At 47.4% G+C, this 26,574-nt stretch overlaps 1 protein-coding gene across 3 annotated transcripts in view; it reads left to right on the forward strand.

Annotated features, from left to right (window-relative positions):
- The window catches only part of SV2B (synaptic vesicle glycoprotein 2B), a 194,495-nt gene that overhangs the window by 2,899 nt on the left and 165,022 nt on the right, over positions 1–26,574 (forward strand). For 2 of the 3 annotated variants that reach the window (XM_019802638.2, XM_002922056.4), the window contains exon 1: positions 154–710. The exons of the other annotated variant lie outside the window; for it this stretch is intronic. The gene's annotated coding sequence lies outside the window, so the exon portion shown is untranslated. Of the gene's footprint in view, positions 1–153; positions 711–26,574 lie in introns of those variants that run through there. 3 annotated transcript variants of the gene reach the window in all.

A 26,574-nucleotide genomic window follows, 5' to 3' on the forward strand; every position in this document is an offset into this window, starting at 1 on the left:
TCGCTCCGGAGCGTGCAGAGCCGGCCGGGCGCGGACCCCGCGCGCTCCAGGGGCCTCCCCAGCTCGCCTGCGCGGCCGAAACGGACCCGCTGCTACCTCTGAATTGTTTATAGTAAATGGCACCAAAGACAGGGGGAGACTTGGAAAGCCGGAGCGGAAAAACGAGGACTTGCCCGCCGCCTGCGGCTGCGCGCTTCTTTGAAGGTGGCATTCCCAAGGGCTGTTTTTAAACCCGGTTTGAACTGTTAGCGCCGTTCAGTTCTGCAACTTAAGGCTACTGACATTTGTTAAGTCCGTTTCCTTAAGCTTCCTAGCCACGGCTGTTAGTTTCCATTCTATTCCTAGGAGATGGGTTTTGCTGGTGGCGGTTTGTTCCTGAAGAACAGATGAAAAACATGCTTACACCTGGTGGCTCTCGGCTGGGGTTCGTGAGCGTGTATTTCTGCATGTGGAGGGCGCCCTCCGCGGGCGTGGGAGCCGTTTCTTAGGGACACAGAGAGGATTTGTTTAGAGATGGATTTTAGCGCAAGGAAAAGAACATGATTTGTTCTGCAGGGATGGGTGAGCAAACGCGTTTGGCCAGGGAGGAGCGAGGCACAGCCGTTTCTTCCGCAGACGGGTGTTAGATATCTGCTGTCCGGGGTTCAGCAGGGCTGGGAAACGCGACCCTTGAACCAGCAATCACAGATGCAAACTAGCTCCGTTTCAAGGTAACTTCACGTCCTTGTCTTGGGCTCTGCTAAGAGCAGCTGGGTGGGGTGGGGTGCCGGGGGATCCCTGCTTGTTTTCTTAAAACCTGTTTGGGGGGTAAATGTGGGTGGCTTTGAGGTTCCAGGAGCGGCAGGTGAGGGGCGAGAGGTGAGTGGGGCGGGGGGGTAGGTGGGCATTGCGGCCAGCTCTGTTACACTGGACTGCTTCTACGTTTCTGCTTCCTGCCCTTTCCAGAAGAGGTGGCTTGTCGTGCTTACTCCAGTCAATGCAGCAGATCCCCTTCAGACTCATTCTGCATCTTTCTCGAGTCAGCAAATACTCACCCAGTACCTAGTATGTGTCCGAGGCTGGATTAGTCCTTGCAGAATGCAGAGACCAGGAAAACAAGAGTCTAGGTTCACCAGAAGCTCACACCTGGTCGGGTAGAAACACCTGTAATAATCAAGTGTGATGAGTTCCGTCATGCAGGTGTGTGGAACGGGTGGTGGGAGTCGTGAGGAGCAAGGAATAAATTGTGCCAGGAGATTATTTTTTACACGAAGCCCTCACCGATGAGGTATGACATGGATCTCAGTAGGCACTGGGTCCCTCTCTTGGTCCCTTGGTCTGTGAGTGACCCACATCGCTCTCCGAACCCATCAGCATCCCAGCCACTGGATGGGCAGAGCTCTACAAGTCATGACAAGGCTGGCATTTGCAGTGCGTGACCAGACCCCAGTACACACACACACACACACAGGAGTATGCCCAATGCAGATCAGGCTTTTTTCTCTTTTTTAAAAAATTGGTGGTTTTCCTAAACTCCAGGACCAAGAAGGTTTTGAAGCAGTACTTCACAAAAGCAGGGATTCTGGAATATTCTAAGGGATTTTCAGAGCAGATGAACTTCTGTCTTCTTCCCCTTGGGTCCCTGACCTGTCTGTATTTTTCCCAGCCCAGTTCAAAGGGAAAGCTCTTACCTTGATTATGTCTCAGTGGGTGGGAAGGAAAACAGGAGCCGTTACTACCTATCTGCTGTCTGGGAGATGAAAATCCAACCTAATGGATGTTTCTTCCTGCACAAAAACTGTGGTGGGGGATGAAATATGATAGCGCTCTTGCATGTTGCATGTTTGCCGGAGCTGCACATCACCTGCGTTTGCTCATCCACGCCATCATTAAGGTGTTTGAAAAGCTCCTCCTGCAAGGAGCCCAGGCTTTGATGGGCAAATGAACCCAGGTGAGTGTCTTGAGCAAGTTAGAGCCTCTCTTTGAGCTTTGCTTCCCTGATCTGTGACATGGAGATAACAACAGAGTTGTTACAAGAATTTCACAGTAGGTGCTTACAAAATATTTGCTCATTGTTGAATGATTTTTGGACATAAATTGTGTGGCAGGAAGTCGGTGCTCAAGAAACTGCAGTTCATCTATTGAGTACCTACTGTGTGTCAGCAATTACTTTATGTNCTTCCTGCACAAAAACTGTGGTGGGGGATGAAATATGATAGCGCTCTTGCATGTTGCATGTTTGCCGGAGCTGCTTATCACGTGCGTTTGCTCATCCACGCCATCATTAAGGTGTTTGAAAAGCTCCTCCTGCAAGGAGCCCAGGCTTTGATGGGCAAATGAACCCAGGTGAGTGTCTTGAGCAAGTTAGAGCCTCTCTTTGAGCTTTGCTTCCCTGATCTGTGACATGGAGATAACAACAGAGTTGTTACAAGAATTTCACAGTAGGTGCTTACAAAATATTTGCTCATTGTTGAATGATTTTTGGACATAAATTGTGTGGCAGGAAGTCGGTGCTCAAGAAACTGCAGTTCATCTATTGAGTACCTACTGTGTGTCAGCAACTACTTTATGTGTGGGGAATGCAGAATTGAACTAAGCGAAACCCCTATCCTCAAGGAGCTGAGTGTGTGTGTGTGTGTGTGTATGTGNTACTGTGTGTCAGCAACTACTTTATGTGTGGGGAATGCAGAATTGAACTAAGCGAAACCCCTATCCTCAAGGAGCTGAGTGTGTGTGTGTGTGTGTGTGTGTATGTGTGTGTGTGTATAAAACAAGATAGTGGATCAGCCAATGTTATGTTGTAATGGAGAGAAATAAAACAGGGTAAGAGGAGTAAAGAGTGCTGCCAGAGGGTGCGGTGAGGATTGTTGTTTTTTTTATGCAGCCTGGTCAGGGTAGGCTTTGCTGATAAGTGACATTTGATCAGGGCCCTTGGGGAAGTGAGGGAGTGAGCCAGCCAGATGCTGAGAATGAACATTCTGGGCAGAGTAACAGCACCTGCAAAATCCCTGAAGCAGGAGAGAGGCGTGTTCATACGAAAATCAGAAAGGAGGCCAGGAGGCTGTGGTTGAGGGAGGGAGGGGGACAGCGGTAGGACTCGAGGGTGAAGCGGCAAGGTCACTGGGGTATTGCCTCTTATGATTTATATGTGTCACCAAGATTTATGTCCTGAGCTCTTGGTTAAGGAATTGGCCGAAATGCTACACTCTATGTTTGGAAGAAGGTTGGTCGGTAGACGTAGGTTCCTGTGGTCGCTCAGAGCGTAAGTCAATGCAGCGAGCAGAGGCATAAGTCTTTGCAAGGCGATGAGAGGCACAGGAATTAGGGAGGCAGTGCAAAACAGCGTGCAGATATCTTTCATCCAGATCAAGTATTTGTGTTCCTTTTGAACCTGAACATTTTGTTTGTTTCCTTTCCCCCACCATGAAAGAAAGCACTACCGTTAGTGTATAGTCCTGCAGACATTGTTCTTGCTAGTTATTACTTGTTTTCTCTGCAAATGGTAAGAGTTTCTATGGTTATGGAAAGGTGTTGTGGTTAACTGGAAACACCCTGACCTCTGGGGTCTCATGGAATGCATTTACCTGGTGTCATATGATGAATCGATTTGAGGGTTCCATCTTGCATGGTTAGGATGAAGACCACAGTTTGCTGCTCTGCCCTTTTGAGACTTTGTTCCTGTAAAGACCTGAGAGCTCCATCCCACAACCATTTGTGGGGGCAGTAGGGCTACTGCAGTGTGTTCTATGGACAGAAATGGGGCTGGGCGCCTGAGAACCTTGTCAAAGTTTCTGTGAAATAGGATGTCATGTGGCTACGTCACCATCAGGGTGGCTGGCAGGATTTCCCTCAAGTTGCCTCAGAAGGTGACATTTACCTCGGTGAATTCCTCCCATCCAAGGTCTGGCTTTTAGTTTTGCTGCCTTGCAAACCAGATCTGTGTCTCTGGGCCACATCCCTGTGATCTTGCTCTCCTGCATGCCACTCTACTGATTCGTAATGGCTGAGACACCGTGGGGCATGGCTAGTAGGTCTTTCTGCACATTCCCCTTCGTGAGGTCTAAATCATAAGGGGGAAGTTTCCCAATGAGCACGTACTCAGAGCGGAGCAGCTTAGATGACTACCGTAGGGCCTGATCACACATATTAGGGTTGATACTGCCAATGAGACTCCAGGAGAAACCTCCCTGAAAGCAATCATTTATTGTTTTCTCACATGTCTGTGGGTTGGCCCGGCCGTTTGCAGATCTGGGTTATGCTTGGTTGAGCTTAGCTGGGTTTACTCATGTGATTTTGGTCTGCTGATGGAGTGGCCGAGGACTGGCTACTTTAGGATGACCTCAGCTGGGATGACTCGGCTCTGCTCCATGTGGTCTCTCATCCCCCAACAGGTGAGTCTAGCATGTTCCATGGTGATGGTAGGAGTCCGGGAGAGAGTTGAAACCTGCATGACCTCGGGGGGCCTAAACTTATAGCTGGCACACTGTCATTTCATCCTTGTGTGTTGACAGGTGTCGCAAGGCCAGTGCAGAGCGAGGGGGCGGGGGATAGACGCCACTTCTTGGTGAGAGGAGCTACAGAGTCACACTGCAGAGTGTGGAAATAGGGAAGGGAAGAATTAGGAGTATTTTTGTGATCAATCTATTCTAGGGACCTTAATATTTCAAGTCCCCTGGCTAAGGCTTCTTTTCTCCTGAACTCTGTTTGAATGGGCAATGCCTGCAACTGGCCCCTTTTCTCTTACTTCTGTGTTTCCATGGCTGAACTCTGGGCATACATAACTTTAGACAGTCNCTGCATGACCTCGGGGGGCCTAAACTTATAGCTGGCACACTGTCATTTCATCCTTGTGTGTTGACAGGTGTCGCAAGGCCAGTGCAGAGCGAGGGGGCGGGGGATAGACACCACTTCTTGGTGAGAGGAGCTACAGAGTCACACTGCAGAGTGTGGAAATAGGGAAGGGAAGAATTAGGAGTATTTTTGTGATCAATCTATTCTAGGGACCTTAATATTTCAAGTCCCCTGGCTAAGGCTTCTTTTCTCCTGAACTCTGTTTGAATGGGCAATGCCTGCAACTGGCCCCTTTTCTCTTACTTCTGTGTTTCCATGGCTGAACTCTGGGCATACATAACTTTAGACAGTCATTCATTCACCAGATGTTTGTTGAGTGTTCTCTGTTGTGTCAGGCATGCTATAGACAGGGGATACAGCAATAAAATACAATGTCCATCCCTGTGAAACATTAATTCTAGTTGGGGGAGATAAATAATATGGAAGTAAATAAATAAACATGTAATGACAGAACATCAAGTGGGGAAGGGGGTTGGGGAGTGCCTGGTTGAATGGGGGTGGGAGACAGGGTCGAGTAGGTGGTGGGCATTTTATAGAAAGTGGTCAGGGTGACATGAAGGAAGTAAAAGAGTGAGCCAGATGTATATCTGGGGAAAGATTCTTTTAGGCAGGGGGAGCAACAAGTGCAAAGGCCCCGAGGTAACAGAGTACTGGCATGTTCTGGGAACAGCAAGGAGACTCATGGAGAAGGAATGGGGAGAGGGTCAACATGGTAGAAATTGAGATCAGGGAAAGAGCCGGCAGTTAGGCAATACATAGTCTTATAGGGCCTTGTGTGGACTTTGGCTTTTACTCTAAGCAAGATGAGAAGTCATTGGAGAATTTTGAACACAGGTTGCCATGATCTGATTTATGTATTACGATGGTCACTTGAGATTTAGACCTTATAATCGACTTAGAGGGTCAAGAATGAAAACAGGGAGAGTAGCTGGGAGGCTACTGCAGTTCTTCAGGCAAGAGGTGATGGTGGTTTGGACCAAGGTGACTAGTGATGATGGTGAGAAGTGGTCAGATTTTGGATATATTTGATGATGGAGAAGACAGGACTTGCTAATTGGTAGATTAGGGTATGAGAGCAAGAAAGGAGTCAAGGATGACTCCACATATTTTGATTTGAGCAACTGGAAGAAGAAGCTCTTTACTGAGATGGAGAAGGAACAGTCATGGGGTTCAACTGGCTGTCCAATGGGAGATGTTAAGTAGATAGTTATATATGTGAGTCCAGAGTTGAAGGAAGGGTTTCGAGAAGGAGACACAACTTCAAGGGTCATTAGCATGTTATTTATTTGTCCCTTCAGCAGCCAATTCACTGCCGTATCACCAGTGCCCAGAATGGTGCCTGGTGCATAGTACATGCTCAGTGAATATTTATTGAATGAATGAATGAATGAATGAATGAAACTGTTTATTCCNAGACACAACTTCAAGGGTCATTAGCATGTTATTTATTTGTCCCTTCAGCAGCCAATTCACTGCCGTATCACCGGTGCCCAGAATGGTGTCTGGTGCATAGTACATGCTCAGTGAATATTTATTGAATGAATGAATGAATGAATGAATGAATGAAACTGTTTATTCCCTGGCAGTGACTGTACGTCGTTGCTTCAGTAGATCTTGAAGTGTAACTCCCCGAAGTTATTCCCTTTCTATCCAAGGTCTGGTGGGAGCCTTATTGTGGATCTCTTGGACTAAAAACAGACTTTAACAAAGGCTCCAGTTGCTTATTTCTTACAGAAAGCAATGTGTGGTGACAAGTAAGAAAGAGAAAGAAGTGGAAGCCAAAAAAATAGCTCATACTTTCAAAAAAAAGGAGACAAGATCTTCCAGAGAGAGGTGGCTGAAATTCAGGGGTGTGATGTTCTTTGGTTATTATTATACTGCTCTTAATTTAAGATTAAGCAGGAGCAGGGAAGAATCTTGAAAAAGGGAGAGATTTATTTAAATCAATTTTGTGCCAAGTGAAAGAGTGTCACCAGCTCACTTGAAAAATCCCACATCTACAGCATCTTGCATAATATGCTCCTCTTTATAAAAGGAGAGATATAGGCAATAGTTTTATTGGAAAGGGGGAGGGTTAGAATGACCTCAGTCTCAAATTCTAGGTGCTATCCATTTCCTCCCCATGGTGTGGTTAGATATGTGTGAGGGTGAATTTTGTTGGCAATGATATTGAGAGGGAGGGAATGAGAAAGGTAGGTACTGTAGTCGAAAGTGGTTTCCTCTATGTGTGTGTTTGTGTGTGTATGAGAAAGGAGAGAGAGAGTGTGTCAATAGTAGGAGGGAAAAGAATTGAAGCCCGGAAGGAAGTAAGAGAAATATAGCAAGTTGGCCTCCATTTTTATGTATGGGTAATAAGCCTGACCACATAGGGCATGGGATGGAGCAGTGGGATTTGGAATCAGACAGAACTTGGTTTGAACTCAAGACTCATTACTTTCTATCTGTGTAAACTCAAGCAAGTTATTTAATTTCTCTGAGCCTTGGCTTCCTCAGGTGTAAGATGATGATGATAATGGTGATATTGATGATGGTGATGGTGGTGGTGGTGATGGTGGTGGTGTTGGTGGTGATGGCGGTGATGATGGTGGTGCTGGTGGTGATGGTGGTGTGGTGGTGATGATGGTGGTGGTGATGATGGTGGTGATGATGGTGATGATGGTGGTAGTGATGGTGGTGGTGATGATGGTGGTGGTGATGGTGGTGGTGGTGGTAATGATGGTGGTAGTGATGGTGGTGATGGTGGTGGTAGTGATGGTGGTGGTGATGATTGATGGTGATGATAGTGATGACGATGATAGCAATAACATCCAAGTGTTCTGCAGTTCCTTTCAGGCTCCCGGACTTGGAAATACGTTTGTCAAATGGTGATTAAGTGATCACTGTATCTATAAGTTCCTAAAGGACTTAAAGATTCTGTGTGAAGAGAGAATTGAGAACTGTCATTTAATGTTCCTAGTGCTAATGAGAAGATGATTTTCATGGGACTCATGATATTCAAAAGAAGACAAGTGGATCATAATCAGCCTTGTAGGCTGGAGATTTCCAAGTGCCTCAGAGGGAAGCCAACCTTCTATTCTCTGTAGTAAGCCAACCCCACTAGCTCAGCTCAGTCATATCCCATTGTTTGGTGGAACTCCATGGCAAATATTTCTTAGTCCCTTGGATTATGTAGATGCAGAAACTTTCCTCTCAGGTGCGTCTGGGCATTGCTCCCAAAAATCTGCCTCGTGGTGTCTTCTCCTGGAAAAATCTGCTGTAATCTCTGTTCCAGGCACATAGTAGGCATGTACTAGATTTTTACAAGATACACGAATGAATAGATACTGTTGCGGTGGTTCTATTGGCTGAACTTCTTCCTGGGGATTCTTCACTGGCCTGGGCAAGAAATGAGAGCACAGCTAAGGCTCCGGCACCTAGTAGGTGCTCAGCAGCTAATGGTATCTCTTCCCCCAACTTCTGTGCCTTTGCTGCCATTCGGGCCTTTTCTAGATCAAAGATCATACACTCAACTTTCCCTTGGAGGGAAAGTTGCTCAGATACATCAGCAGCAGAGGCCAAAGCTCCTTTGCTGTCCTGACTATTGATTACAGTTCACCCAACAGCATCCCCTGCTCCAGCAATGAAGAGCCCCATTATGATTCCCTCCACACAGAAGGTGGGCCTATCGGATCTTCCTCTTTTCTACAGAAACTCCCGCTTCACCCAATTTCTGTTTCCTTTTCAGAGCTTGCTTCTGTCTTGGGTGGCAGGGGAGAGAATAACATTAACTTCTTCCCCACCCCCCCCAAAGACATTTGAAATTTCTTCCCTAACTGGTGCCTGAAATCGAATTGAACTGCACTACTTTAAGGAGTTAGATACTGTAGGCTGCATTCTTTCTCCCACTTTCCAGATGGGAAACCTGAGGCTCAGCAAAAAGAAATCACAGAGAAAAGTACCGTGGAGATGTGGAAGGAACAACCTTATTTCCTTCTGGTCCAGCTCTGCATAGATGCAAGAGAAGGTAATTTTGCCAGACCTCCGGCACCTTCTCGAATCACAGATGTCAGAGTCTGGAAGCTGGTTGTTTCAGCTGGGGGTGCGGTGCCACACCCTGGTTCCATGCCAACCGCAGATGCCATGCAGGCGCTCTGGGCCCCTAAAACTCACCTAAGCAGGGTTAGGTGTGAGTTTTCGGGGTCTTCCCATGACAGAAACATGCAAATGAATCCCTGTCCATGGGAAAATGCGCCCTCATTACTCCCAAGCGAGCAGGTTTTGTTTTAACGAATATTTCATGGGCATTTTCCTTTTTAGGTCCAGAGAAAATCCGAGTCAGTAAGGACTTTCTTGAACCACAGGGTTTAGTGTTTCCGAGCTGAAGGGACCTCAGAACGCAGGAATCTCAACTTCTTGGGATGCGTTCATTGCTCATGGTAGGGGTAGGAGGGGGAGTCCTCCTCCTGAGCCAAGTGTGGGGGTGGTGGAGCTGAGTCTAGAGAAGAAAATGACTTATCTAAGGTCCTGCAAGAGGGTCAGAGCCCAGTCAGGCTTGCAGCAACAGAAGTTCATCTGAGGTTAGGGACCCAGAGAGAACAGAACACTGGGGCCTGGGCTCCCTTCATGGTTATGCTTCGAAGTCCTCGGAAACAGCACAACTAGTTTGCAAAGGCAGGTGGGAGCCTGGTTAGAACCCTCCATGGTTGCCTCTGAAAAATCCCCTGGGGTTTCCCCTGCCAGCCTCCAAAGCTCAGGCTCAGTGAGGGCTGCTCTTTCTCTGCCTGCGGCCTCTGCTCTCTTGCCATGCCCAGAGTCTGACCGTGGCCTCGGATCTGATCTGGGGTGCAGCCGATGGCACAGAGGAAGGAGTGGAGCTCAGCGGGCACATGGGCTGTTCTGAGGGAGAGGAAATGGCCTTGTGGGGAGGACTGCTTCGGGCAGAGTGCTGGGCCCAGGGACGGGGCCGGAGAGCTCATGGCAAAGGCATCGGCTCCTGACCTTGGCCCCAGAGGGCTCAAGGGACTCAGTTCGTTCCTACCCCTATGATGAGTGAGGAACTTTCCACCCATGCTCACTTGAATGTCCATGGGTTAAATGCAGCCACTTGAATTTTTTTTTAATCAAAGCATAAAAATGAATCTTGAAGGAAAGGGAAGCTATTGGAAAGTAATGTAAAAGCAGTAACATAAAAGTTAAAGTGACAGAGGATGAACTCCAGGGGAATTGTCATAAGCAATATGGAAGCAGGGTGTGGTGCTGAGCCAAGTCCTCTTGTTCACCACAATGAATGACTTTTTTTCCCCTCCTTTGGGTGATGCTGGCCAATCTGCAGAAGCTGTGCCAGCCTCTTCCCCTCCCCCNAAGTTCCTAAAGGACTTAAAGATTCTGTGTGAAGAGAGAATTGAGAACTGTCATTTAATGTTCCTAGTGCTATTGAGAAGATGATTTTCATGGGACTCATGATATTCAAAAGAAGACAAGTGGATCATAATCAGCCTTATAGGCTGGAGATTTCCAAGTGCCTCAGAGGGAAGCCAACCTTCTATTCTCTGTAGTAAGCCAACCCCACTAGCTCAGCTCAGTCATATCCCATTGTTTGGTGGAACTCCATGGCAAATATTTCTTAGTCCCTTGGATTATGTAGATGCAGAAACTTTCCTCTCAGGTGCGTCTGGGCATTGCTCCCAAAAATCTGCCTCGTGGTGTCTTCTCCTGGAAAAATCTGCTGTAATCTCTGTTCCAGGCACATAGTAGGCATGTACTAGATTTTTACAAGATACACGAATGAATAGATACTGTTGCGGTGGTTCTATTGGCTGAACTTCTTCCTGGGGATTCTTCACTGGCCTGGGCAAGAAATGAGAGCACAGCTAAGGCTCCGGCACCTAGTAGGTGCTCAGCAGCTAATGGTATCTCTTCCCCCAACTTCTGTGCCTTTGCTGCCATTCGGGCCTTTTCTAGATCAAAGATCATACACTCAACTTTCCCTTGGAGGGAAAGTTGCTCAGATACATCAGCAGCAGAGGCCAAAGCTCCTTTGCTGTCCTGACTATTGATTACAGTTCACCCAACAGCATCCCCTGCTCCAGCAATGAAGAGCCCCATTATGATTCCCTCCACACAGAAGGTGGGCCTATCGGATCTTCCTCTTTTCTACAGAAACTCCCGCTTCACCCAATTTCTGTTTCCTTTTCAGAGCTTGCTTCTGTCTTGGGTGGCAGGGGAGAGAATAACATTAACTTCTTCCCCACCCCCCCCAAAGACATTTGAAATTTCTTCCCTAACTGGTGCCTGAAATCGAATTGAACTGCACTACTTTAAGGAGTTAGATACTGTAGGCTGCATTCTTTCTCCCACTTTCCAGATGGGAAACCTGAGGCTCAGCAAAAAGAAATCACAGAGAAAAGTACCGTGGAGATGTGGAAGGAACAACCTCATTTCCTTCTGTTCCAGCTCTGCATAGATGCAAGAGAAGGTAATTTTGCCAGACCTCCGGCACCTTCTCGAATCACGGATGTCAGAGTCTGGAAGCTGGTTGTTTCAGCTGGGGGTGCGGTGCTACGCCCTGGTTCCATGCCAACCGCAGATGCCATGCAGGCGCTCTGGGCCCCTAAAACTCACCTAAGCAGGGTTAGGTGTGAGTTTTCGGGGTCTTCCCATGACAGAAACATGCAAATGAATCCCTGTCCATGGGAAAATGCGCCCTCATTACTCCCAAGCGAGCAGGTTTTGTTTTAACGAATATTTCATGGGCATTTTCCTTTTTAGGTCCAGAGAAAATCCGAGTCAGTAAGGACTTTCTTGAACCACAGGGTTTAGTGTTTCCGAGCTGAAGGGACCTCAGAACACAGGAATCTCAACTTCTTGGGATGCGTTCATTGCTCATGGTAGGGGTAGGAGGGGGAGTCCTCCTCCTGAGCCAAGTGTGGGGGTGGTGGAGCTGAGTCTAGAGAAGAAAATGACTTATCTAAGGTCCTGCAAGAGGGTCAGAGCCCAGTCAGGCTTGCAGCAACAGAAGTTCATCTGAGGTTAGGGACCCAGAGAGAACAGAACACTGGGGCCTGGGCTCCCTTCATGGTTATGCTTCGAAGTCCTCGGAAACAGCACAACTAGTTTGCAAAGGCAGGTGGGAGCCTGGTTAGAACCCTCCATGGTTGCCTCTGAAAAATCCCCTGGGGTTTCCCCTGCCAGCCTCCAAAGCTCAGGCTCAGTGAGGGCTGCTCTTTCTCTGCCTGCGGCCTCTGCTCTCTTGCCATGCCCAGAGTCTGACCGTGGCCTCGGATCTGATCTGGGGTGCAGCCGATGGCACAGAGGAAGGAGTGGAGCTCAGCGGGCACATGGGCTGTTCTGAGGGAGAGGAAATGGCCTTGTGGGGAGGACTGCTTCGGGCAGAGTGCTGGGCCCAGGGACGGGGCCGGAGAGCTCATGGCAAAGGCATCGGCTCCTGACCTTGGCCCCAGAGGGCTCAAGGGACTCAGTTCGTTCCTACCCCTATGATGAGTGAGGAACTTTCCACCCATGCTCACTTGAATGTCCATGGGTTAAATGCAGCCACTTGAATTTTTTTTTAATCAAAGCATAAAAATGAATCTTGAAGGAAAGGGAAGCTATTGGAAAGTAATGTAAAAGCAGTAACATAAAAGTTAAAGTGACAGAGGATGAACTCCAGGGGAATTGTCATAAGCAATATGGAAGCAGGGTGTGGTGCTGAGCCAAGTCCTCTTGTTCACCACAATGAATGACTTTTTTTCCCCTCCTTTGGGTGATGCTGGCCAATCTGCAGAAGCTGTGCCAGCCTCTTCCCCTCCCCCCACAAGATTGGTGGCCTCCTATTTCCACAATGGCCCAGGCTGTGGGATTTTGGGGCACCACGCAGGGTTGTGGGAGGCCGGGTGAGTCCTATCCGGTTTCTCAGTGTCATCTGCGTCATTCCCAGGTCGCTGCCCTGTTGCTTTCAGCCCATTTCCTGTAGACAACGGGGGCTCCTTCGGGCTGACTGGATCTTCTGGTCAGCTCCTGGATTCCTGAGCTTCTTGGAGATGCTGGAAGGCAAAGAGCCCCAGAGCCAGTCTGCCTAGGTCCCCAGCCTGGCTCTGCTTCTTACGAATGTGAGACCTTGGGCAGGTCATTTAACAGCTCTGTGCCTCGGTTTCCCAATCAGTAAAATGGGGATGATGACAGTATTACCTACTCTGTAGAGTTATGGGGAAGAAAACATGAGTTAACTTGCACAAAGGGCTTAGAACAGTGCCTGCCTCCTAGGAAAGCGTTCCCTGGGGGCAGATAGTATAAATGCCGCGGCCTGGCCGAAGTCTGTTTATGGCAGCTGCCACTCCAGTCTGAGTCCGTCACCCCAGATTCCTTGGAGCATGCTCAGGGCTCTGCCCCTCTGCTCTCACCTTGGAGAGACAAGGGGCTGCTTTGGGCTTGCTTATAAATCTGTTTTATTCTCACTTTATAGGTAAAGAAATGGAAACAACAGAGAAGCATAATTTTACAGCAAACGATTTTGTACCAGGTGCTAGGAACACACATGCATTCGATGTGGTTTCTCCACGAGCTTCTTCTAGCCTTGTGATCGTGTGACAATAAGGATTATTATTATTATTATGCATCCATGATTTCAGTGCATTTTCACAATCTCTATGAAGTGGGGGCTTATTGTCTCCATTTTATGGAGGAATAAACTGAGGTTCAGAGAAGTTAAATAACTTACCCAGAGTTTAGCGACCCCTGAAGGGCAGAGTGGATTCAAATGTGGAGCTGTCTCATGCTCTGGAGCGTGTCCTCTGCTCTGTGCTCTGGTCCCTCCTCCCCCAGTCCTGAAGGCTTGTTAGGTGCAAGGCCACAGCCCACCAACCTGACTTGGCCTTCTCTATTTTTGATGCTACAACCCACTGTCTTGTAAAGGGAATTTGCAAATATCTGGCTAGTGCTCCATGGGCTTAAACCAGGCACTGGATTCAACCGGCTTCCCAGCCTCCGGAGCTGGTTTCCTACACTCACAAGTCCACCTGCCTTCCTGTAGGCTTGTTCTCGGGGTCAGTACTTACCTATAGGTGGAGATGTTTAACTTCAAAAAGTGTCAAACTGCAAGTGTCCTTGAGGGTTGATGGGCCCTAACTCAGTGCCCCGAGGCTCATAACTGAGCTGCTTTTATTACTTTAAGAACAGTGTCCTATCTTCTCTAAGGATGGGTTGTGAGAAATCTGCCTGGGTTCCTCTTCACAATCTGACTTCATTTGTTCTGGATGCTCAGGTTGGGTTTGGACCCACACCCAAACCATGCTCTTCGGCAGATGTCCACTTAGCCACTGCTACGTTCTACGCTTTGTCTCTTACACTTTTCTGTTACTGGAAGTTCTTGCTCTAGAACCTTTCCTCATCTGGAAGCGGAGTCTTTGAGCTTGGGCCCAGATGCATCAGGTGCTTATGGGAACGAACTCCAGGGCCTTGATACTCAAAGTGTGGGCCCTAAACCAGTGGCATCAGCAACACTTGGGAACTTACTGGAAATGTAGAATTTCAGGCCCCACCCCAGACCTGCTGAGTCAGAACCTGCATTTACTGAGATCCCCCAGGTGATTGCACAAGTCACACCATCTCCATATCGCTTTTTCCCTGCTTCAGAGCTCGCGTGGTTACCTTCTCTCGGCCCCACACCTCTGGCTCATCAGAGAAACAGGAACATGACTCAAATAGGACCTGAGCTTCCTCTGTTGGCCTGGTGCTGGTGCTTGAGCTCTGCCATCGGGGAGGTCATGAATTAGTAACTAGAGCACAGGGTGAGACGGTGGTAACCCAGAGGTACGCACCGAGTGAATGTTTGTGGGAGCACAAACACTAAGCAGTTGCTTTTGCTAGATGAGGAAAGAAGCCTGGGGACCAGGAAAGCTATTGGAGTAGGTGAAGGGGTACAGCCTCGTTGGGTGTGGAAGGATGGTATAGTTTTCCGAGTGGGTGGTGGGGAGGAAGAGGGGATTCCTGATAGCAAAGATAGTTTGCAGAGTAGAAAACAGACGTGCAAATGCTTGGTTGATTCAGAAACAATAAAAAGCAATAGACAGGTGTGGCCAGAGCATGGAGTGTGAAGTGGTTTGGGTCACGGGGTGGAAGACAGGGAGAGGGGGGTGGGGAGGAGAAGTTTGTTGGGAAGTGGTGTGGACACCCGCTGGAATCTCTCGGGGGTCTAAAGGTTNTTTCTCAGTGTCATCTGCGTCATTCCCAGGTCGCTGCCCTGTTGCTTTCAGCCCATTTCCTGTAGACAACGGAGGCTCCTTCGGGCTGACTGGGTCTTCTGGTCAGCTCCTGGATTCCTGAGCTTCTTGGAANTATCAGGTGTGTCAAGGTGGGAAAAGCTCAGGAACCACTGAGATACATAGAGGTGCTGATTGTCTTGGCTCCTTGAAATGGTCCTCTAAGTAATGAGATAACCGCCCACTGTTCTGAGCTGCGGCCACAAGGCTTGGCTGTGTATGAATTGGGTGGATCAGAAGTCCGATATGGCCTCGTTCACAGACATCCATCCAATTAGAGAAATAGCAGCCTTGGAAACTGTGATTGATGTCTTGGAAATGCTTTAAGGTGCAGAAAGACCCAGGAGAGTATGGACAGCATTTAAGAAATAAAAAAAGCCCTTAGAACAAATGGAGCAGAAAGTCCCGTTTCTTGTATTTGTNAAGAAAACATGAGTTAACTTGCACAAAGGGCTTAGAACAGTGCCTGCCTCCTAGGAAAGCGTTCCCTGGGGGAAGATAGTATAAATGCCGCGGCCTGGCTGAAGTCTGTTTATGGCAGCTGCCACTCCAGTCTGAGTCCGTCACCCCAGATTCCTTAGAGCATGCTCAGGGCTCTGCCCCTCTGCTCTCACCNTAAGAGCCCGAGCCACTATTTCTCAGGTAGTTGCCTGGATTACATGATTCCAACCCATAACTGTTCCAACAGTTACTAATTAGGAGTCCCCCCGCCCCCCTGCAACCTTTCCCCTTCTTGCCACCATTTTGAGTGTATTAGAACCACATTACTGATAATCCAGAAAATTGGGNAATCTGTTTTATTCTCACTTTATAGGTAAAGAAATGGAAACAACAGAGAAGCATAATTTTACAGCAAACGATTTTGTACCAGGTGCTAGGAACACACATGCATTCGATGTGGTTTCTCCACGAGCTTCTTCTAGCCTTGTGATCGTGTGACAATAAGGATTATTATTATTATTATGCATCCATGATTTCAGGNGAAAAGAAAAGGGAAACCCACCTATAATCCCATCATCTATGTAAGCATTTTGAGTTATTTTTCTCGCTCTCTCTTTTTTTTTAAAGAATTTATTTATTTATTTGACATGGGGAGGGGGTAGAACACACAGCAGGGGGAGCAGCAGAGGGAGAGGGAGAAGCAGGCTTTCCTGAGCAGGAAGCTGGATATGGGGCTCGGTCCCAAGACCCCGAGATCATGATCTGAGCTGAAGGCAGATGCTTAACTGACTGAGCCACCCAGGCGCCCCGAGTTATTTTCTTCATTTAGAGATAACTATGTTAAGTATGCAGTTTTTGGAACCCCTTNCTGTCTTGTAAAGGGAATTTGCAAATATCTGGCTAGTGCTCCATGGGCTTAAACCAGGCACTGGATTCAACCAGCTTCCCAGCCTCCGGAGCTGGTTTCCTACACTCACAAGTCCACCTGCCCTCCCTGTAGGCTTGTTCTCGGGGTCAGTACTTACCTATAGGTGGAGATGTTTAACTTCAAAAAGTGTCAAATTGCAAGTGTCCTTGAGGGTTGATGGGCCCTAACTCAGTGCCCGGAGGCTCATAACTGAGCTGCTTTTATTACTTTAAGACCAGTGTCCTATCTTCTCTAAGGATGGGTTGTGAGAAATCTGCCTGGGCTCCTCTTCATAATCTGACTTCATTTGTTCTGGATGCCCAGGTTGGGTTTGGACCCATCCCCAAACCATGCTCTTGGGCAGATGTCCATTTAGCCACTGCTACGTTCTACGCTTTGTCTCTTACACTTTTCTCTTACTGGAAGTTCTTGCTCTAGAACCTTTCCTCATCTGGAAGCGGAGTCTTTGAGCTTGGGCCCAGATGCATCAGGTGCTTATGGGAACGAACTCCGGGGCCTTGATACTCAAAGTGTGGGCCCTAAACCAGTGGCATCAGCAACACTTGGGAACTTACTGGAAATGTAGAATTTCAGGCCCCACCCCAGACCTGCTGAGTCAGAACCTGCATTTACTGAGATCCCCCAGGTGATTGCACAAGTCACACCATCTCCATATCGCTTTTTCCCTGCTTCAGAGCTCGCGTGGTTACCTTCTCTCGGCCCCACACCTCTGGCTCATCAGAGAAACAGGAACATGACTCAAATAGGACCTGAGCTTCCTCTGTTGGCCTGGTGCTGGTGCTTGAGCTCTGCCATCGGGGAGGTCATGAATTAGTAACTAGAGCACAGGGTGAGACGGTGGTAACCCAGAGGTACGCACCGAGTGAATGTTTGTGGGAGCACAAACACTAAGCAGTTGCTTTTGCTAGATGAGGAAAGAAGCCTGGGGACCAGGAAAGCTATTGGAGTAGGTGAAGGGGTACGGCCTCGTTGGGTGTGGAAGGATGGTATAGTTTTCCGAGTGGGTGGTGGGGAGGAAGAGGGGATTCCTGATAGCAAAGATAGTTTGCAGAGTAGAAAACAGACGTGCAAATGCTTGGTTGATTCAGAAACAATAAAAAGCAATAGACAGGTGTGGCCAGAGCATGGAGTGTGAAGTGGTTTGGGTCACGGGGTGGAAGACAGGGAGAGAGGGGTGGGGAGGAGAAGTTTGTTGGGAAGTGGTGTGGACACCCGCTGGAATCTCTCGGGGGTCTAAAGGTTATCAGGTGTGTCAAGGTGGGAAAAGCTCAGGAACCACTGAGATACATAGAGGTGCTGATTGTCTTGGCTCCTTGAAATGGTCCTCTAAGTAATGAGATAACCGCCCACTGTTCTGAGCTGCGGCCACAAGGCTTGGCTGTGTATGAATTGGGTGGATCAGAAGTCCGATATGGCCTCGTTCACAGACATCCATCCAATTAGAGAAATAGCAGCCTTGGAAACTGTGATTGATGTCTTGGAAATGCTTTAAGGTGCAGAAAGACCCAGGAGAGTATGGACAGCATTTAAGAAATAAAAAAAGCCCTTAGAACAAATGGAGCAGAAAGTCCCGTTTCTTGTATTTGTAAGAGCCCGAGCCACTATTTCTCAGGTAGTTGCCTGGATTACATGATTCCAACCCATAACTGTTCCAACAGTTACTAATTAGGAGTCCCCCCGCCCCCCCGCAACCTTTCCCCTTCTTGCCACCATTTTGAGTGTATTAGAACCACATTACTGATAATCCAGAAAATTGGGAAAAGAAAAGGGAAACCCACCTATAATCCCATCATCTATGTAAGCATTTTGAGTTATTTTTCTCGCTCTCTCTTTTTTTTTAAAGAATTTATTTATTTATTTGACATGGGGAGGGGGTAGAACACACAGCAGGGGGAGCAACAGAGGGAGAGGGAGAAGCAGGCTTTCCTGAGCAGGAAGCTGGATGTGGGGCTCGGTCCCAAGACCCCGAGATCATGATCTGAGCTGAAGGCAGATGCTTAACTGACTGAGCTACCCAGGCGCCCCGAGTTATTTTCTTTATTTAGAGATAACTATGTTAAGTATGCAGTTTTTGGAACCCCTGTGGCAGAGACTGGCAAGCTCTTCATCAAACAAATCTGGTTCCTTTGCTTCTGGTGCCGGCAAACTACATCTCCCAGCCTCCTTTGCAAGTGGGTGTGGCCATGTGACCCTTCCCTGGCCCTTGAAACCTCCCCATGTTCCTCCAGACCTGTTTTCTTTTCTTTTTTTTATTTTTTTTTTAANAGATAACTATGTTAAGTATGCAGTTTTTGGAACCCCTTTGGCAGAGACTGGCAAGCTCTTCATCAAACAAATCTGGTTCCTTTGCTTCTGGTGCCGGCAAACTACATCTCCCAGCCTCCTTTGCAAGTGGGTGTGGCCATGTGACCCTTCCCTGGCCCTTGAAACCTCCCCGTGTTCCTCCAGACCTGTTTTCTTTTATTTTTTTTTTTAATTTCTTTTTTATTTTTTATTTCTTTTATTATGTTAGTCACCGATACAGTACATCCCCGGTCCGATATAAAGTTCGTTGATGATTCATTAGTTGCGTATAACACCCAGGGCACCATGCAATACGTGCCCTCCTTACTACCACCGGTCTATCCCATTCCCCCAACCCCTCCCCTCTGAGGCCCTCAGTTTGTTTCTCANCTGCATTTACTGAGATCCCCCAGGTGATTGCACAAGTCACACCATCTCCATATCGCTTTTTCCCTGCTTCAGAGCTCGCGTGGTTACCTTCTCTCGGCCCCACACCTCTGGCTCATCAGAGAAACAGGAACATGACTCAAATAGGACCTGAGCTTCCTCTGTTGGCCTGGTGCTGGTGCTTGAGCTCTGCCATCGGGGAGGTCATGAATTAGTAACTAGAGCACAGGGTGAGAANATAGTCCATAGTCCAGACCCTTTTTCTATCCTGTTTGCTGCTGTCTCACGTGCAAGAAATAAACCCTGCCTGTATTGAAACGCAGACTGACATCACAGAGTTCATTTGTTACAGTGGTTAGCCTACCTTCACCAGTACAGAGCCTGAAATTGTAATTCCCCATTTTTCCCCCCCAGAAGCTTATGGGAACACATTATAAAAGATCAAGAATAGTGTTTCTTGACAATATGAACATGACAAAGTTGCCCCCTGGGCTGACCGTTGGGTTGCCTGTTTTCTAGGTGCTCCTTCAGGGCAGAGAAGGGTGGGGGGTTGAACATCAGTCTTTCCTCTGGTGAGTATTCCAGGAGCGTATACACTCTGAAAAGTCTAAAGCTCAGTATTTTCCCTTTCCTTCTCTCATTTCTGACTTGGGCAGAATGATGGGACTATCTTGTAGAATCCGTTTTTTAAAAGATTTTAGTTGTATAGAGCAGTTTCAGGTTCACAGCAGAAGGGAGTGGAAGTTGCAGAGGGTTTCCATAGGGGCCTGCCCCTACAGGTGGAGAGCCCCCACTGTTAGCAGCCTCCCCCCCACAGTGATGAACTGATGAACCCACATTCACACACCATCATTCCCTGCAGTCCATAGTGTACCTTAGGACGCTTGGTGTGGTACATTCTATGTCCCATGTAATTTATTTTTAAAAGATTTTATGTATGTGTTTGAGAGAGAGAGAACAAGAGAGAGCACGGGCAGGGAGAGGGGCAGAGGGAGATGCAGACTGTCCACTGAGCAGGGAGACGGATGAGGGTGGGTCCTGGGACTCTGAGATCATGACCTGAGCCAAAGGCAGACACTGAACTCACTGAGCCACCCAGGGGCCCCATATGTCCTGTATCATTTTTAAGCCAAAAGGCTTGCTCTGATACTTAAAGGTTGTGTAACTTTGGGCAAGCTGTTTAACTTCAGACCCTAGTTTTTTCATCTGTGAAGTGATCACACTATGATCTACTTTCTAGGGTTATTGAGGAGTTTATCAAGGGTTTAATGGTTGTTCCGTGGTGCTTAGCAGAATACACAGGTGCTTAGCACTCGGTAGTGCTTCCCCATTAGACTGGAAACTCCCTGAGAGCTGGGACCACGTCATCTTGTCTACCACCGTAGCTCCGGTGTCTAACACTGTCCCCGGCACACAGCTCAAACTTACTTACCAAGCTCAGAGCACCTTAAAGAAACCTGCGTATTTCATAGAGGAAGTGCTGTGACCCTGGATTACAGAACCGAGAAAGGTGTGAGAGGAATGTGGGGAAGGTGTAACACCTTGACCGTGGGGTGCTGGAGGGTTAATCTATCAGCTTACCAAAAGGGTTAGAGAACAAGAGTTTGCAAGAGAAGGTGGGGGTGCTTCCCATTTCTGGTGTGTGCATGCTTGGGATTGCTCTATATTTGGATGATGACTGTCTCGTTTGAGGGTTAATCCTCTTTGTCCGAATCATCCAGCCTGGGGATTAACTGCTTTAAACTCCAAGCCTCACCGGCCCTGACAATGGGAGCTTTATGTTGCCAAGACCCAGGGCTTCCAGGGGTCAATTTCTGTCAACCCAGCACACAAGGCTCCTTTGTGGTTATTTAATTCCAGCCCCTTAATGCTATGGAGGGAGAGACTGAGGCCCTGACAAGGGAAGTAACTTATTATTTCCTGTAGTGGATCTGTGTTCAGAACCCCCATTTCCAGCTTGGAGATCTCTCCTCGGCTCTGTGCTTGTCTCCAATGAAGGGTTCAGGAAAAGGAGCTTAGCTGAAAGAGTCCAACAGTGGAGCAGTGGGAGAGCCCCGGTGCTGATGTAAATTCCATATCGATCTGGAGAAGTCTCCAGTCTGTCGGTGAAAAGTCCAGCCTGCTTCCTTGCTCATAGGTGGGCTACTTAGAAACCTCTGTGGGGCTGAGTCCCCCAACCATTTTCTGATTTGGTGTGCTTGACTCAAGATTCCCATCCTGGGATGAAGGACATCTGCCCGGCCCACGCCCGAGGGCACCCTTGCTCTAAGTCACACATGGAATGTGAGGGAAGGGGGATTCTCAGAGAAAAACTGAGGATGGTCCCAAGAGGAGCCATGGTTGTTGGACAAGCAGTCCCCTGACCATCACACACCCTGGGCTGGCTTCTCTTGCTGACGTAAGGATTCCTAAGTATTAGCTTTGTTGGGGAGTGTCAAAGACTTTGAAAGTCTGGCTGTATTTCCATCTTTCCTTCTTTTTCAAAGGGGTCCCAGTTTTCATAACCATGCCCTTGCTTGCCCTAATCTTGCATTTTAAGAATTAAAATATGCATGATTCAAAGATGGATTCCCTCTCCCCATTAAATCCTTTTTACATTGATTTATTCAGTGTGCATTTCTTGACTGCCCACTGAGCCAGGCACTGGGGTTAGTGGTAGGCAAGGAAGACCTGAGCCTTGCCCTCTGAATTTCTAGCTTGTCTATAATTTGAAGACCCGTAGGCACCCTTGCTGCCCGTCAGGGGTAGGAAGTTTGGTTAAAGAAGGTGCATTGTTGAGTCATATCGATGACGAGTTGTTCTGCCGAACAATGTGACTCTACCTTCTATCTGTGCATCGGGAACCCTGGAAGGTGATGAGTAAAGAAATCCATCTGCCTGAGGCTGGGAGAGAGTGGGTGGCCTGCGTTTGTGCTGCTTCTCTTTGCAGGGTGAATGAGAAGCGGCACCCCGGGGCTGCTTTGTTGCTGGGTGGTGGTGTTTGAACACCGGACAGCATATCGCTTTGCTATTATCAGGTTATTTGTATAATCCCAGCAGCTGACAGTGGTGTAATCATTTTCAAAAGCAAAAGCCTGAAGATATTTGCTTAGAGAGAGAACAAAAATAGGCAGAGAAGGAGGTGTGTTCCACAGTCCCGTGCTGAACGTGGGATTGCTCTGTGCCTCACAAAGGCCAGATTGTTCCTTGGTTAGAATTCCCCGTGGGACTTCCCCTCCTCAAAGTTCAGGAAGGGGTCATGCATTCTGGAAGGGAAGCCTGTCTCATTCTCTTTGCACGCACTGACACAGCTAGAAAAACCGCCTTGGCCCCCAGGATCTGGTCCGACCCGTGCTGCTAGCTGACAGGGAGCTCACAAGCAGCCATTGTGGCTTTGAGCCCAAGGTCAGCAAGCAGAGTACAGACTCGGAAGCGCACAGAGCTACACTTTTCTCTCTTTCTGTTTTATGTCCCATGGTGGTTAGGCTCTGGGGTCAGATTGCTGCATTTGAAGCTCATCTCCTGTACTTATGACTTGTGCTTCACTGCTCTAGGCCTCCCTTCCCTTCCCTGCGAAACAAGGGCAATACTAACAGTGCTCTATTTCATGCAGTTGTTAAGAGAAATACGTTAAATGAGATAATACAGTGGTCAGCATAATGTTGGGTGTATAGCAGGTGTACGAGTCCGTTGTTACTGCATCATGATGATGCTGTGTAACAGACAGCCCCAGGTAGCTCAGGGACTCCCACAACAAGCATTATTTATCGCCCTCATGAGCTGGCTGGTCAGCTGGGCTGGCTTGCCTGCAGGCGTCAGGTCAGGTTCAATCCAGCTCAGGATGCTACTTGCATCCACTAGGGACATATTCTTCCCGTGGCAAATGATAAAAGGACACGAGGGATGCCAAACCATGTAAGCACATATAAAGCCTCTGTGCACGTCATGTTTGCTAACACTTCATTGGCCAAACTAAATCACATGTCCAGAAGCCCAACATCAAGGAGGTGGAAAAAATACTCCTCCTTTCACAGTGGAAAATACTACCGTGTTACATGGCTAAGAATGTGGCTTATGATTACATGGGGGAGAAGAATTGGGAATAATGATTTGATATACTACAGCAAGTTGGTTCTGGAACAGGATGCTGAATGGGACTTTTCTATCATCCCCGAATGGTCCCTCGGAGTGCAAGTCTGAAAATAAGAAGGTTTAGGCACTCTGCTTTTTTTTTTTTTTAAAGATTTTATTCATTCATTTGACAGAGATAGAGACAGCCAGCGAGAGAGGGAACACAAGCAGGGGGAGTGGGAGAGGAAGAAGCAGACTCCCAGCGGAGGAGCCCGATGTGGGGCTCGATCCCGGGACTCCGGGATCACGCCCTGAGCCGAAGGCAGACGCAGAAGGACTGAGCCACCCAGGCACCCCTAGGCACTCTGCTTTTTAAACTGAGCCACGGGAGTGCCTGGCTGGGTCAGCTGATGGCACATGTCACTCTTGATATCCGGCTTGTGAGCTTGAGTCCTGCATTGGGTGTAGAGATTAAATAAGTAAATAGATAAATCTTTAAAAAATATAAAGTGAGCCACAGATAACTGGGGTCCCTCATCACTTTCCAGGAGGTATCAAAACTGGCCTTGGAGCCCTCAACCCTAAGCCCAGGGTCTCTGTAAGTATAGAGATGGAAAAGGAAGGTAGAATCGTTGGAATCTTGGCCTATAGGAAGTTCTTGCTTGAAAGCAAAAGACTTTTAGTGGCCCCTGGGTGGCACAGTTGGTTAAGCATCTGACTCTTGGCTTCAGCCTAGGTCTTGATCTCAGGGTTGTGGGATCGAGCCTCGCATGAGGCTCTGTGCTCAATGTGGAGTCTGCTTGGGGTTCTCTCCCTCTCCCTTTCCCTCCACCCCTCCCACTCATGCTCTCTCTTTCTAAGATAAATAAATAAGTTTTTTTTAAAAAAGAAAGTGAAAGACTTTTCACTCCCAACAAAGTCAAGTGAAGAGAATTCGGGAGACTCCNCTCCCTCTCCCTTTCCCTCCACCCCTCCCACTCATGCTCTCTCTTTCTAAGATAAATAAATAAGTTTTTTTTTAAAAAAGAAAGTGAAAGACTTTTCACTCCCAACAAAGTCAAGTGAAGAGAATTCGGGAGACTCCCTTGTGAAGATGAGATTTTGCCAGGAGGGGAGATAAAGTACCCTGCTCCCTGGCTGAGTGTGTGCTGACCTGCGAGCAGACACATTCCAAGCCCTGGGGCTATTAACGAACTCTAGCAGGCTGTGCAGAAGGCTTCCTTTGAGGGCTTGATGTGTCGGTTGATGCCTACTTCTAGTCTGGAAATTTTGGCAAGCAAAAGGCTTCATGGAGTAGCCTATTCTAGCAGGGAAAGATGAATGGTAGCGTAGTGCCAAGGGAAGAAAGAGCATTTTTCCAGTACATTCATTAAGGACTCAGGAAGGTGCAGAAGTCTCCATGGGAGGGGGCATAAAGCTGGGGGGAGGAGCTGAAGCCTCAGGGCTGTCCCAGTAGTACCTGAATCATGATGCTGAATCCTGCACCAGTGGAAAATCTATCTGAAGAAGTGGCCAGATGAAAGGACAATGGGTGGCTTCAAGGTGGGACCTGGCTGCCCCTCTCTGAGAGGCTTCTCAGTGCTGGTAGGGACCGGGGTGAGGCTGAACACTTTGCCCCAAGAAAACTGCATACACAGGAGCCACCAGCACCAGAGGGGACAGTGCAAACCAGAGTAATGCCAGGGAGGGACATCTCCCTATCACCACCACCATCATCATCATCACCATTTCTGCTGCTTTTCTGCTTCACTTCCATTCTAGTTTGAAGGAACAAAATTAGTTTACTTCCTTTCTCCACTTCTGGCTCCTCTTTATAGCTCCTTCATCTCTGTTTGGAGCCTTACAAATTTTATGCACTGGCTAATGAGCTCTCTCTGCACGGAGGCAGGGTCTGGGGGTGTGGGCATGCAGGCTGATCCGCTTGGGGTTCCTAGCTTGTACTCCTAATCTCCAGCTTCTGTCTGGCCAGCCGCAGACGGAATTCTCTGCAGGAGGCTCTGCCAAGTTGCTCCACTTTTGAGAATAAGGGAGGGTTCAAAATACATAAACAAAATCCTAGTAGGGAACCTATCTTTGCAAGGAGCAAAGGGCTGGCATTTCTGGGGGAACATGCTTTTCCCAACGGTAAGAGCGATCCTTTGAAAGATAAATCTTGCCCTCCTTTGATCATCTTTTAGCATTCAGGGAGAGATTAGTGGCTAATATGGATGAGCAAAGGTAAGCTGTGTTGAAGGTTCCCTGTCATTTGCGGTGCAAGTACAAAGCCTTGGCTAGCCCTTCATTTGTTCTCACGCTTAGGTTTGGGCTTCCTGATGACCTGCCTGAATTGAGCAAGTGACAAATCCCATTTCTGGCTCTGGATGTTGTAAACTAATGTAATATATGAAGTGTGACTTGTTTCAAGCCTTGTGTTTGCAAGGAAATTTGAGATTACCCAAATCTATTGGTGAAATTATTGTCTATTCAGTGGTGACATCCAGGTAGTCCTTATTTCCTTATATTTAACTTTTTTTTTCCCTGATCAGAGAAGTGGTACTTGCTATTGAATAAGATTTGGAAAATAGTAAGACTTATACACNTTGTCTATTCAGTGGTGACATCCAGGTAGTCCTTATTTCCTTATATTTAACTTTTTTTTTTCCCTGATCAGAGAAGTGGTACTTGCTATTGAATAAGATTTGGAAAATAGTAAGACTTATACACTGTAAAGCTCTTTATTTGTGCTTCCAGTCAGCTAGCTGCAAAGTTTGTTCTAATTTACCCTACAATGGGCAATGTATGAGTCATTTCATCCTTGCTTGAAGGACTATCTTTAAGAGAAAAAGCAAACATTGTCAATTTGTTAATTGAAAAAATATGTTATTTTACTTTTCATTTATTTGATTGCTAATGTGAATCAGCACCTTTACTAAGTGACTAGTCTTATTTCCTTTTCAGAGCCCCGTCTTTCCATGCCCTATGCCATTTCAGACTGGGTGTTGGTGTTTTCTGTATTTATCAGTAAGAGCTCTGTGTATATTGAGGGCATTAAATCAGTGACATAGTAAGTCTGTAAACTGTAAATGTTTCCCCAGTCTATTTGCCTTTAACTTTGTATTTATGTGGTCTTCTGGCCATGTAGAAATCTAGTTTTATATGCTCATATTACCAGTATTTTCAGTTAAGATCTCTTTCATTTCATGCTTAGGAAATCGTTTCTTACCCTAAAATCAGGAAAGTATTCATCTGTAAATCTTAACTATTTTTATTATTTTGATCTTGTATGTGATGTATTATTAATCATTTGGACCTTATTATGACTTATGGTGTGAGGTAGGGATCTATCTTTATTTTAGTCCACTTACCTGTTGTTAATCAGTTCTTTCATGGTACTTAATGAATACTCCTCCTTGCCCCAGTGAACTGAAAATCACCTTATAT

The sequence above is a fragment of the Ailuropoda melanoleuca genome, chromosome 9 (genome assembly GCF_002007445.2).
Source record: "Ailuropoda melanoleuca isolate Jingjing chromosome 9, ASM200744v2, whole genome shotgun sequence".
Classification (NCBI taxonomy): domain Eukaryota; kingdom Metazoa; phylum Chordata; class Mammalia; order Carnivora; family Ursidae; genus Ailuropoda; species Ailuropoda melanoleuca.